The sequence below is a fragment of the Piliocolobus tephrosceles genome, chromosome 10, assembly GCF_002776525.5.
Source record: "Piliocolobus tephrosceles isolate RC106 chromosome 10, ASM277652v3, whole genome shotgun sequence".
Lineage (NCBI taxonomy): Eukaryota > Metazoa > Chordata > Mammalia > Primates > Cercopithecidae > Piliocolobus > Piliocolobus tephrosceles.
Genome location: NC_045443.1, coordinates 50811172 through 50823655, shown reverse-complemented (window position 1 = coordinate 50823655; position 12484 = coordinate 50811172). Strand labels below are relative to the sequence as shown.

At 44.9% G+C, this 12484-nt stretch overlaps 1 pseudogene; it reads left to right on the top strand.

Moving 5' to 3' along the window:
• Positions 1-12484, top strand: part of LOC113224893 — a 33978-nt pseudogene that overhangs the window by 37 nt on the left and 21457 nt on the right.

Here is a 12484-nt window from a genome sequence, read left to right as displayed (position 1 = left end):
CTTGAGTTGGTGTCTGGGAACCTAGGGCAGCTCTGTGTCTCCTCACAGATGAGATGAAGGAGTATTCATGTATAATTCAGGAATAGAAAAAGTAAGAGCAGTAGTATCACAGTAGTGAGTAGAGAATATTGTCCTAGTCCCTCAAGTTCTGAGCAATTAAACTTTTTTTTTTTTTTTGAGGCAGAGTTGCATTCTGTTGCCCAGGCTGGAGTGTACTGGCACAATCTTGGCTCACTGCAACCTCCACCACCCAGGTTCAAGGGATCCTCCTGCCTCAGCCTCCCCAGTAGCTGGGATTACAGGCATGTGCCACCATGCTCAGCTAATTTTTTGTATTTTTAGAGAGGGTTTTGCCATGTTGGCCAGGCTAGTCTTGAACTCCTGGCCTCAGGTGATCTGCCTGCCTCGGCCTCCCAAGGTGCTGGGATTACAGGCGTGAGCCAGTGTGCCCAGCCAAAACTTTGTCTTTATTGGGCCATATCAAAATAGCATGCATTTTCCAACATGTATTCTTAGGAGACATTTTTGGATATCTTGGTGTTCTCAACATTTAATGAGGAAAAAGTAAAACACAGGAAGATCTTTTTGTCCCCAGGCATCCTTAAAATTTATTTTTGGCTGGGCATAGTGGCTCATGCCTGTAATCAGTACTTTGGAAGTCTGAGGCAGGTGGATCACGAGGTCAGGAGACGGAAACCATCCTGGCCAACATGGTGAAACCCCATCTCTACTGAAAATGTAAAAATTAACTTGGTATGGTTGTGCGTGCCTGTAGTCCCAGCTACTCGGGAGGCTGAGGCAGGAGAAACGCTTGAACCCAGGAGAGAGAGGTTGCCATGAGCCAAGATCACACCACGGCACTCCAGCCTGAGCAACAGAGTAAGACTCCGTCTCAAAAAATACATATATATTTTTAAGCATTTATCTCAAGGCACTGTGAATATTAGCAAATTGTAATCAAAGTAGCCACTTTAGAAATGGCAGAAGACAAGGATAGAATACCAGGCATGAGGTTAGTCCTCTCATCCCAAATGCTTGGCTTCTCTTATTAGTGTAAATGGTTAGTTAGAGATAATTTATTCCTGCTTCTTCCCCCAACCACCAAAGAGAGAATTTCCTCTCATCTTTTGAATAAGTGCTACGGTGGGCAGAATTTTTTAAGTGACCCCTTAAGAATGTCCTACCCTGGCCGGACGCAGTGGCTCATGCCTGTAATATCAGCACTTTGGGAGGCTGAGTTGGGTGGATCACTTGACGTCAAGAGTTTGAGAGCAGCCTGGCTAGCATGGCAAAACCCTGTCTCTACTAAAAGTACAAAAACGAACTTGGTGTGGTGGTATGTGCCTGTAATCCCAGCTACTCAGGAGGCTGAGGTGGGAGAATCATTCAAACCCAGGAGGCAGAGGTTGCAGTGAGCCAAGACCATGCCACTGCACTCCAGCCTGGGCGACAGAGTGAAACTGTCTCAAAAAAAAGTCTTTTTTTAAGTGTGTGCCATACTGTTACTATATCTGTTTTGTTTATGTGAAATAGATGTGTGGTTTTTTGTTTTTTGTTGTTTTGTTTTGTTTTCTTGGTGTTTTAAAAGATGAGAAAACTGAGACTCAGGTTCAAGAATCATGATTTGGGCCTGACAGAGTGACACGTACCTATAATCTCAGCTACTTGGGAGGCTGAGGCAGAAGGATCTCTTGAGTACAAGATTTCAAGACCAGCCTGGGCAACATCACAAGACCTTGTCTGTTTTTTTAAAAAATGAATGAGGCCAGGCGTAGTAGCTCACACCTGTAATCCCAGCACTTTGGGAGGCCAGGGCAGGCGGATCGCGAGATAAGGAGTTTGAGAGCAGCCTGACCAACATGGTGAAACCCCGTCTCTATTAAAAATACAAAAATTGCCGGGCGCAGTGGCTCAAGCCTGTAATCCCAGCACTTTGGGAGGCCGAGACGGGCGGATCACGAGATCAGGAGATCGAGACCATCCTGACTAACATGGTGAAACCCCGTCTCTACCAAAAAATACAAAAAACTAGCCGGGTGAGGTGGCGGGCGCCTGTAGTCCCAGCTACTCGGGAGGCTGAGGCAGGAGAATGGCGTAAACCCGGGAGGCAGAGCTTGCAGTGAGCTGAGATCTGGCCACTGCACTCCAGCCTGGGTGACAGAGCGAGACTCCGTCTCAAAAAAAAAAAAAAAAAAATACAAAAATTAGATGGGCATGGTGGCACACGCCTGTAATCCCAACTACTCAGGAGGCTGAGGCAGGAGAATCGCTTTAACCCTGGACTCAGAGGTTGCAGTGAGCTGAGATTGCACCACTGCACTCCAACCTGGGCGACAGAGCAATTCTCTGTCTCAAAAAAAAATAAAAGAATGAAAGAGGGCTGGGCGCGGTGCCTCATGCCTGTAATCCCACCACTTCTCGAGGCCGAGACGAGTGGATCACCTGAGGTCAGGAGTTCAAGACCAGACTGGCCAACACAGTGATAACCCATCTCTACTAAAAATACAAAAATTAGCTGGGTGTAGTGGCGTGCACCTGTAATCCCAGCTACTCAGGGGGCTGAGACAGGAGAATCGCTTGAACCTAGGAGGGAGATGTTGCAGTGAGCCAAGATTGCGCCACTGCACTCTAGTAGGACTAGAGTAGGACTCCGTCTCAGAAAAAAACAAGAATGAAAGAGAAAAGAATCATGACTTAATTTTCTAGGTTATCTAGGTAGGAAGTGATAGAACAGAATAAGAACCCTTGTCCAAAGTTCCTTCCATTATACTGTACTGCTTCCTGGGGTCAGGATACCATTGGAGGAGAGGGAAAGACAAAATCTGGACAATTTCTGAAATTTCTCAGTGAAAGTGATTGATCTGGTTTTTGTTTTTGGGGGTTTTTTGTTGTTGTTGTTTGTTTTTGTTTTTGTTTTTGTTTTGAGATGGAGTCTCACTCTGTTGCCCAGGCTGGAGTGCAATGGTGCGAACTCAGCTCACTATAACCTCCACTTCCTGGGTTCAAGCGATTCTCCTGTCTCAGCCTCCCGAGTAGCTGGGATTATAGCCACACATCATGCCACCACGCCCAGCTAATTTTTGTATTTTTAGTAGAGACAGGGTTTCACCATATTGGTCAGGCTGGTCTCGAACTCCTGACCTCAGGTGATCCAACCGCCTCGGCCTCCCAAAGTGGTGGGATACAGGTGTGAGCCATCGCACCCAGCCTTGATCTGTTTTTCTTATTATTACTATCTCTGCTCTTATCTTGTAGATAGGTAGCATTTTGCCTACCACTGGGTTCATTTTACCCCACTGCTTATTTTCCGAGTTTATGGGTAGGCTGTTTGGTTGGCTCGACTCTGTCCCCAAGATAGATATTTTTAACCATAGTGGATTACAGCCTTCCAGGAACTGTGTGGCTGCTTTTACAGAAATGAACTCTGCATATCTTGCTGGGAGATGGTTGGGGTGTGTGAGTGTGTGTGGTGTGTGTGTATGTGTATGTCAGGATGGTATCTGAGCCTAAACAGACTTGCAACCCCTCTGTATCCCTGTGACTTTTCCACTCCCATCTCCCAACATCTGGAGTAGGGACTTCAAGTTTCCAAAACATAGCTGCAAAGGGTAACAAACAGCTAGCCCATAGCTCGCTTAGCAACAGAATAGTCAGTAGGGATTTAAGATAGGGAGAACATGTAGCTCAGGGAAAATGTGTGCAGTACAAAAGACCCATGAATTTTTCAGAAAGCAGCTTGGCCCTGTGAAGTTGACCAGATTGAAAGTCCCAGAATCCTGGGTTCCGGTCACTCAGGAATGGCTTTTGGTTAATTCTTCCTGTGCTTCAATTCCTTCTCTTGTGTGAAATGGGTGACACCTTATCTGCCTCCCTGAGATGTCATGGAAATAAGCAAAATTAGGTCTTAAAACTACTTGGAAACCTACATTGTGAAAATTATCTTTATCTCTGTTGTTTCTTAGTTACCATTTTACCAGAAGTAACTTAACACTAGGATTCTCTGCCAGTACTAAAATTAGACCCTACCACTCTGGGCTTTCCTTTTCTCCCTCTTGCTTTTGTTTTCGGGGCGTGGGGGAGACATCTGTGCTGCTGGAGTTAATAATAAACTAAAGACTAAAGAACAACTTCTCCCACTAGAAAATACTATTTTCATCCTACCCACCTGATCAGACTTTAAAAGAAGGAGCCCAAATCTGCCGTGGATTTTGATTATTTGATTCACTTTTGGAAATGTGAGAAAGCCCAGGGAATGAGAGAGTGGAATAAATGGAATTGGAATGTAGAGAAACCAAGCTCCTGATATTTCCAGCCTCCCTTTCCCGGCCAGATAGACTTTCTGCCACTAAAATCAAGGTTCTGTGTCACATCAAAAAAGGGCATGAAGTTACTGTTAAGTATGCTGACATCTCTGGAGGTGGGAAGTTTGGGTATTGGACACTTTTCCTGCCCAGGGACATGGGAAAAACGAATGGGCAAGGAGGGAATCAATCTTTTCCAGCTGCAACCTAGAGAGAAAAGGAACAAATTCTTCACCAGGGAAGATTGTGTAAACAGCGCCTTTGGCTGGAGCCATAGGGTTGGGGAAGCAAAGAAAGGGATCTTTGTTCTCTCCTACTCCAGCCAGAGCACAATCGTAGAGCTGGGATTGTTTGCTTTGGCAAAAGACTCCCTGCCTGAAAGGGCTAGGCGTTCCAGAGACTGGTGAGGCCTCTGTTGGGTTTCCCTTATGGAGCTGAAGAGAGGACAACTCCCACCCTAAATCCTTTACCTAAGGAAGTGAGCTGGGGACTCAGGAGGCCTGAGGCATCTGGGTTATACTTCTCGACCTTGGTTTGCCTCCTTCTCTTCCTACATTCACTTCATTACAGTTGTTAGTTTAATTGAACTCAGTCCTCCTGCCTTTAAGGGTGCTTTCTGTTCTTGTAACAGTGTTCTATAAAAATAAAAAAAAAAAAAAAATACATTTTCACACACAGCAAGACAATGCCAGAGCTCCTGTCTAAGGAACCCAACAGGAAAAGGGGATTCTGAGATCATCTTATCCAGCCTGTGACTTTAGGTGGCATTGCACACGACCCTGACAACTGCAGTCAATCTTTTCAAAAATCTCCGGAGATGTACTACTTTTCTTGGATAACATTAGTGTCTCACAAAGGCAAGGTAATCTTTATGTGGTCCGCTTATGCCAGGTGCTTTACAAATGCCATTTTATTTAATCCTCAAAGCCACCCTATGAGGTAGATAGAATGACCCCTGCTTTACAGATTAGGACACTAGGGATTAGCAAGATGAAATAATTTGGCCAAGGTCACATAGATGATATAGTAGTTTGCAAGGACTGCTATAATAAAGTACCACAAACTGAGTGCCTTTAACAATAGAAAGTTGCCAGCCGCAGTGGGTCACCCCTGTAATCCCAGCACTTTGGGTGGCCGAGACGGGCAGATCACCTGAGGTCAGGAGTTCGAGACCATCCTGACCAACATGGTGAAACCTCATCTCTACTAAAAATACAAAATTAGCTGGGTGTGGTGGCACATGCCTGTAATAGCTGCTCAGGAGGCTGAAGCAGGAGAATTGCTTGAACTCGGGGGACGCAGGTTGCAGTGATCCAAGATCGCGCCATTGTACTCCAGCTTGGGCAACAAGAGCGAAACTCCATCTCAAAAAAATATTTTAAAAAAAATAGAAAGTTACTAAAATTAGCTGGTATGGTCGTGTGCACCTGTAGTCCCAGCTACTTGAGAGACTGAGACAGAAAGATCTCCTGAGCCCAGTAGTTTTATGCTGCAGTAGCGATGATTGTGGCACTACACTCCAGCCTGGGTAGCAGAGTCAGATCTTGCCTCTGTAAATAAATAAATAAATAAATAAATAAATAAATAAATAAATAAATAAATAAAACCATAGAAAGTTACTATCTCACAGTTCTGGAGGCTAGAAGTTCAAGACAAAGGTGTTGGCAGGGTTGGTTTCTTCTGAGGGCTCTGAGGAAAAGTATGTTCCATGTTTCTCCCCTAGCTTTCTAGTGGTTTGCTGCCAATCTTTAGCATTTTTTAGCTTGTAAGTCTAGGTTTTCATCTTCTTTTTCTTTCATCTTCTTTTTTTTTTTTTTTTCTTTTTTTTTGAGACAGAGTCTCGCTCTGTCACCCAGGCTGGAGTGCTGTGGCCGGATCTCAGCTCACTGCAAGCTCTGCCTCCCAGGTTTATGCCATTCTCCTGCCTCAGCCTCCTGAGTAGCTGAGACTACAGGCGCCCGCCACCTCGCCTGGCTAGTTTTTTGTATTTTTTAGTAGAGACGGGGTTTCACTGTGTTAGCCAGGATGGTCTCAATCTCCTGACCTCGTGATCCGCCTGTCTCGGCCTCCCAAAGTGCTGGGATTACAGGCTTGAGCCACCGCGCCTGGCTGGCTTTCATCTTCACATGGCATTGTCCCTGTATCCAAATTTCCACTTTTTTTTTTTTTTTTTGAGACAAGGTTTTGCTCTGTCACCCAGGCTAGAGTGCAGTGGCGTGATCTCAGCTCACTGCAAACTCTGCCTCCGGTTCAAGCAATTCTCATGCCTCAGCCTCCTGAGTAGCTGAGACTACAGGCACGCACCACCACCATGCCCAGCTAATTTTTGTATTTTTAGTAGAGATGAGGTTTCACGATGTTGGCCAGGCTGATCTCAAATGCCTGACCTCAAGTGATCCGCCCCCCTCAGCCTCCCAAAGTGCTGGGATTACAGGCATGAGCCACCACGCCAGACCTCTGTTTTTGTTGTTATTGTTGTTGTTTTCTTTCAGACCTCTGCTTTTTATAAAGACACCAGTCATATTGAATTAGGGGCCACCCCTACTGAGTATGACCTCTTCTTAACTAATGACATCTGTAATGATCCTATTTCCAAATAAGGTCACATTCCAAAGTACGAGAGGTTAGGACTTCAACATATGTATTTGAGGGGGACACAATTCAACCCCATAACAGGTAGTTGAATCCATCTTGGGTCCATCTGACTCCAAAGCCATTTCATGCTCTTTCCACTGCACTGTGCTGCCTCCTAAAAACTCAGGAAATTATTCAAAATGCCTTCTGGTTTCCAGTATCTTCCTTCTTCAATCCAAACTCTATATTGCTGCTAGAGTTATCTTTCCAACATGTGGGTTTCATCAGTCACCCTCTTTCTTAATATCTTTTAGTGACTTCCAGTGGCTAAATAGACTTTGAATACAATCCAGACATCTTGTGGTGGTAAACAGAGCCTTTCTTTCTTTTTTTTTTTTTTTTCTTGAGACGGAGTCTTGCTCTGTTGCCCAGGCTGGAGTGCAATGGCATGATCTCAGCTCACTGCAACCTCCGCCTTCCGGGTTCAAGCAATTCTCCTGCCACAGCCTCCCGAGTAACTGGGATTACAGGCATACGCCACCATGCCTGGCTAATTTTTTTTTGTATTTTTAGTAAAGACAGTGTTTCACCATACCGACGAGGCTGATCTCGAACTCCTGACCTTGTGATCCGCCTGCCTCGGCCTCCCAAAGTGCTGGGATTACAAGAGTGAGTCGCCGCGCCCGGCCAACAAGGCCTGTCTTTCATGCCTATATTTTCAGTCCACTTGCACTCTTTCCTCCCATCCAGTCACCATAAACTCCAACCATACTGGCCTATTTGCAGTTTCTCAAACACATTATGGTTACATACTCCTTCAGGCCTTGCTTTCCTCCATCACTTCTCTCAATCTCTTCCTTTTACAGTTATCCTAATTTTAACTATTCATAACAACCTAAGGCTGAGCTGGGTGAGGTGGCCTGTGTCTATAGTCCCAACTACTCAAGAGACTGAGGCAGGGGGAGCACTTGAGCCCAGGGTTCAAGACCAGCCTGGGCAACAAAGTGAGACCCTGTCTCTATTAAAAAATGGAAATATTAGCCAAGAGTGGTGGCATGTACCTGTGGTCCCAGCTACCTGAGAGGCTGAGGCACAAGGATGGCTTGAGCCCGGCAGTTGGAGGCTGCAGTGACCAGTGGTCACACCACTACACTCCAACCTTTATTTTAAAGACCCTGTCTCTAAAAATAAATAAAAACCCGAGGCTCATCCTGGATTCCTCTACTTCCTTGACTCTATACATCTACCTCCACCGTCACCACCGTAATCTCAGCCACCATAATATCTCACTTGTACTGCTATAACAACCTCCTAACTGGTCTCCCTGCTTTCATTCTTGCTCACTTCCTAGTACAGTAATAAAGCAAAATTGTAATTGTTATTCTTCTGAATAAAACCATCAATGGCTTCCCATTGGACTTAGAATAAAATCTGAAGTCTTCACAACATCTATATGTATACATATAATTGCATTATCTATCACTATATAACATTACCCCAGACTTAGTGGCTTAAAACAACAAATATTTGTGTCACAGTTTCTGTGGGTCAGGAACTCAGAAATGACTTAGGTAGTTGGTTTTGGCTCAAGATTTCTCAAGAGGTTGCAGGTAAGATGTCAGCCAGAGCAGCAGCCCCAGATGATTCAAGGAATGGGGCTCAAGAATCCAGTTCCAAGATGTCTCATTCATCATTGTGGGCAAGAGGACTGTACCTTACCACATAGGCTTCTCCATAAGGCTAGGTGAGTGACTTCACAGTGTGGTACCTGGCTTCCCCGAAGTGTGTGTTGCCAGAGAGGGAACGGAGAAAGCTGCAATGTCTATTATGGCCTAGTCTCAGAAGTCAAACACCACTTCTGCTGAATTCTGTTTGTTAGAAGCATGTCACTACATAAAAACACCCCACACTCAACCGGAGTGGAATTAGGCTCCACCTGTTGAAGAGAGGAGCGTTAAAGAATTTGTGGACTGGGCCAGGCGTGGTAGCTCACACCTGTAGTCCCAGCACTTTGGGAGGCCAAGTTTGGTGGATGGCTTCAGCCCAGGAGTTTGAAATCAGCCTAGGCAACATGGTGAAACCCAGTCTCTACCAAAAACACAAACATTAGCCAGGCATGGTGGCCTGCACCTGTGATCCCAATGAATCAGGAGGCTGAGGCACGAGAATCACTTGAATCTGGGAGGTGGAGTTTACAGTGAGCCAAGATTGAGCCACTGCACTCCAGCCTGAGTGACAGAGTGAGACCTTGTCTTGGTGGGGGAAAAAAGGATTTGAGTACACATTTTATTTTATTTTATTTTATTTTATTTTATTTTATTTTATTTATTTATTTTTTTTTTTTTTTGAGACGGAGTCTCGCTCTGCGCCCGGGCTGGAGTGCAGTGGCTGGATCTCAGCTCACTGCAAGCTCCGCCTCCCGGGTTCACACCATTCTCCTGCCTCAGCCTCCCGAGTAGCTGGGACTACAGGCGCCAGCCACCTCGCCCAGCTAGCTTTTTGTATTTTTTAGTAGAGACGGGGTTTCACCGTGTTAGCCAGGATGATCTCGAACTCCTGACCTTGTGATCCGCCCGTCTCGGCCTCCCAAAGTGCTGGGATTACAGGCTTGAGCCACCGCGCCCAGCCTTGAGTACACATTTTAAAACCATACTCCAGCCAGGTGAGGTGGCTCACACCTGTAATCCCAGCACTTTGGGAGGGCAAGGTGGGTGGATCACCTGAGGTCAGGAATTCGAAACCAGCCTGGCCAACATGGTGAAACCCTGTCTCTACTAAAAATACAAAAATTAGCTGGGTGTGGTGGCTCATGCCAGCGCGTGCCTGTAGTCCTAGCTACTTGGGAGGCTGAGGAAGGAGAATTGCTTCAACCCAGGAGGCGGAGGCTGCAGTGAGCTGAGATCGCACCACTGCACTCCAGTCTGGGCAACGGCGTGAGACTCTCAAAACTAAAATAAAATGAATAAAAAATAGAAACCATACTCTTGGCTGGGCAGGGTGGTGCACACCTGTAATCCCAGCTACTCCAGAGGCTGAGGCAGGAGAATCGCTTAAACCCAGGAGGCAGAGGTTGCAGTTAAGCCTAGACTGCACTACTGTACTTCATCCTGGGTGCAGTACAGTACTGGGTGACAGAGTGAGACTCCATCTCAAAAAAAAAAAAAAAAAAATACTCTTCAAGCTCATTCTTGTTGGTTAAAAAAACAAAAACAAGGCCAGGTGTGGTGACTCACACCTGTAATCCCAGCACTTTGAGAGGCCAAGGCGGGTGGATCATAAGGTCAGGAGATCAAGACCATCCTGGCTAACATGGTGAAACCCCTTCTCTACTAAAAAAAATACGAAAAAATGAGCCAGGTGTGGTGGCGGGCGCCTGTAGTCCCAGCTACTCCAGAGGCTGAGGCAGGAGAATGGCGTGAATCCAGGAGGCAGAGCTTGCCGTGAGCAGAGATTGTGCCACTGTACTCCAGCCTGGGCGGCAGAGTCAGACTCCATCTCAAAATAAATAAATAAATACATACATACATACATAAACCTCATACTGGGCGGTGGTTCCTTTAAAATTCAGGTTTATTGGGGAATAATTTACATAAAGTAAAATTCACTTGTTAAATAATGCGCTACCCACAGACGGGGGAAAGACAACAGATCCAGAGGCAGCACGAGAAGAGTGGTCCCAGTCGCCATGAATGTCCTTCCCTTGCATGGTTTAGGCCCGGCCCTGCAGAGCATGACATCACATATTGATCAAAATTCACTGTTTTTTAAAAATCAGATTCATGTGGGCTAGGCATGGTGGCTCACGCCCCTAATCCCAGCATTTTGGGAGGCCTAGGTGTGTAGATCACTTGAGGTCAGGAGCTCGAGACCAGCCTGACCAATATGGTGAAATCTCCTCTCTATTAAAAATACAAAAATTAGGTCCAGGCGCGGTGGCTCACGCCTGTAATCCCCACACTTTGGGAGGCTGAGGTGGGCGGATCACAAGGTCAGGAGATCAAGACCATCCTGGCTAACACAGTGGAACTCGTCTCTACTAAAAATACAAAAAAAATTAGCCGGGCGTGGTGGACACCTGTAGTCCCAGCTACTCAGGAGGCTGAGGGCAGGAGAATGGCATGAACCTAGGAGGTAGAACTTGCAGTGAGCAGAGATCGCGCCACTGCACTCCAGCCTGGGCGACAGAGCAAGACTCTGTCAAAAAATAAATAAATAAATAAATAAATAAATAAATAAATAAATAAAATGTCTTTTTAAATTTTTTTATATATAAAAACAGAAAACATGGGAAGAGGTCTCCCTATGTTGCCCATAAAAACAGAAAACATGGGAAGAGGTCTCCCTATGTTGCCCAGGCTGGTCTCCAACTCATAGGCTCAAGTGATCCTCCCACCTCAGTCTCCCAAAGTGTTGGGATTACAGGTGTGAGCCTCTACACCCAGCCTGTATATATATATATACACATATATATATAATATATATATACACATATATAATATATATACACATATATATAATATATATATACACATATATATAATATATATACACACACATATATAATATATATACACACATATATATAATATATATACACATATATAATATATATATACACACACATATATAATATATATACACACACATATATAATATATACACACATATATATACACACATATATATAATATATATACACATACATATAATATATATACACATATATAATATATATACACACACATATATATAATATATATACACACATATATATAATATATATTTTTGTTGTTGTTTGTTTTGTTTTTTGTTTTTAAACAGAGTCTTTCTCTGTCACCCAGGCTGGAGCACAATGGCATTATCTTGGCTCACCGCAACCTCCGCCTCCCGGGTTCAAGCAATTTCCTGCCTCAGCCTCCCGAGTATCTGGGATTACAGGCATGCACCATCACATCTGGCCCGGGCATGGCTTTCTATAAGTACCTAGAGCATATTCTCTGGCTAGAGGTATGTACTTCTTCAGAGGTTAGTCAAAAATGAAATAATACTTGGTCTTTGGTTGCTCTTGTAGACACAGCTATTCTGTTGTCTCCCAAATGTGTATAGCTAATAACCTTAAATATGGTTCCTTTTGGTGTAACTATGTAAGCTATTAGAAATACTATCATGGACATAGATTAGTCACATCTGGTCTAATAATGAAACCTGATTTCCTTTCTGCCACAAGTAAAGGAATAGCCAGCAATATTCCTATGAATGAAAATCAGCAGTCAAAATGATTGGAGACTTTTTTTTCTTAATTAAAAAATAATTTTGAGACGGCCGGGCATGGTGGCTCAAGCCTGTAATCCCAGCACTTTGGGAGGCCGAGACAGGCAGATCACGAGGTCAGGAGATCGAGACCATCCTGGCTAACACAGTGAAACCCCGTCTCTACTAAAAAAATACAAAAAACTAGCCGGGCGAGGTGGCGGGCACCTGTAGTCCCAGCCACTCGGGAGGCTGAGGCAGGAGAATGGCGGGAACCCGGGAGGCGGAGCTTGCAGTGAGCTGAGATCCGGCCACTGCACTCCAGTCCCGGCGACAGAGCAAGACTCTGTCTCAAAAAA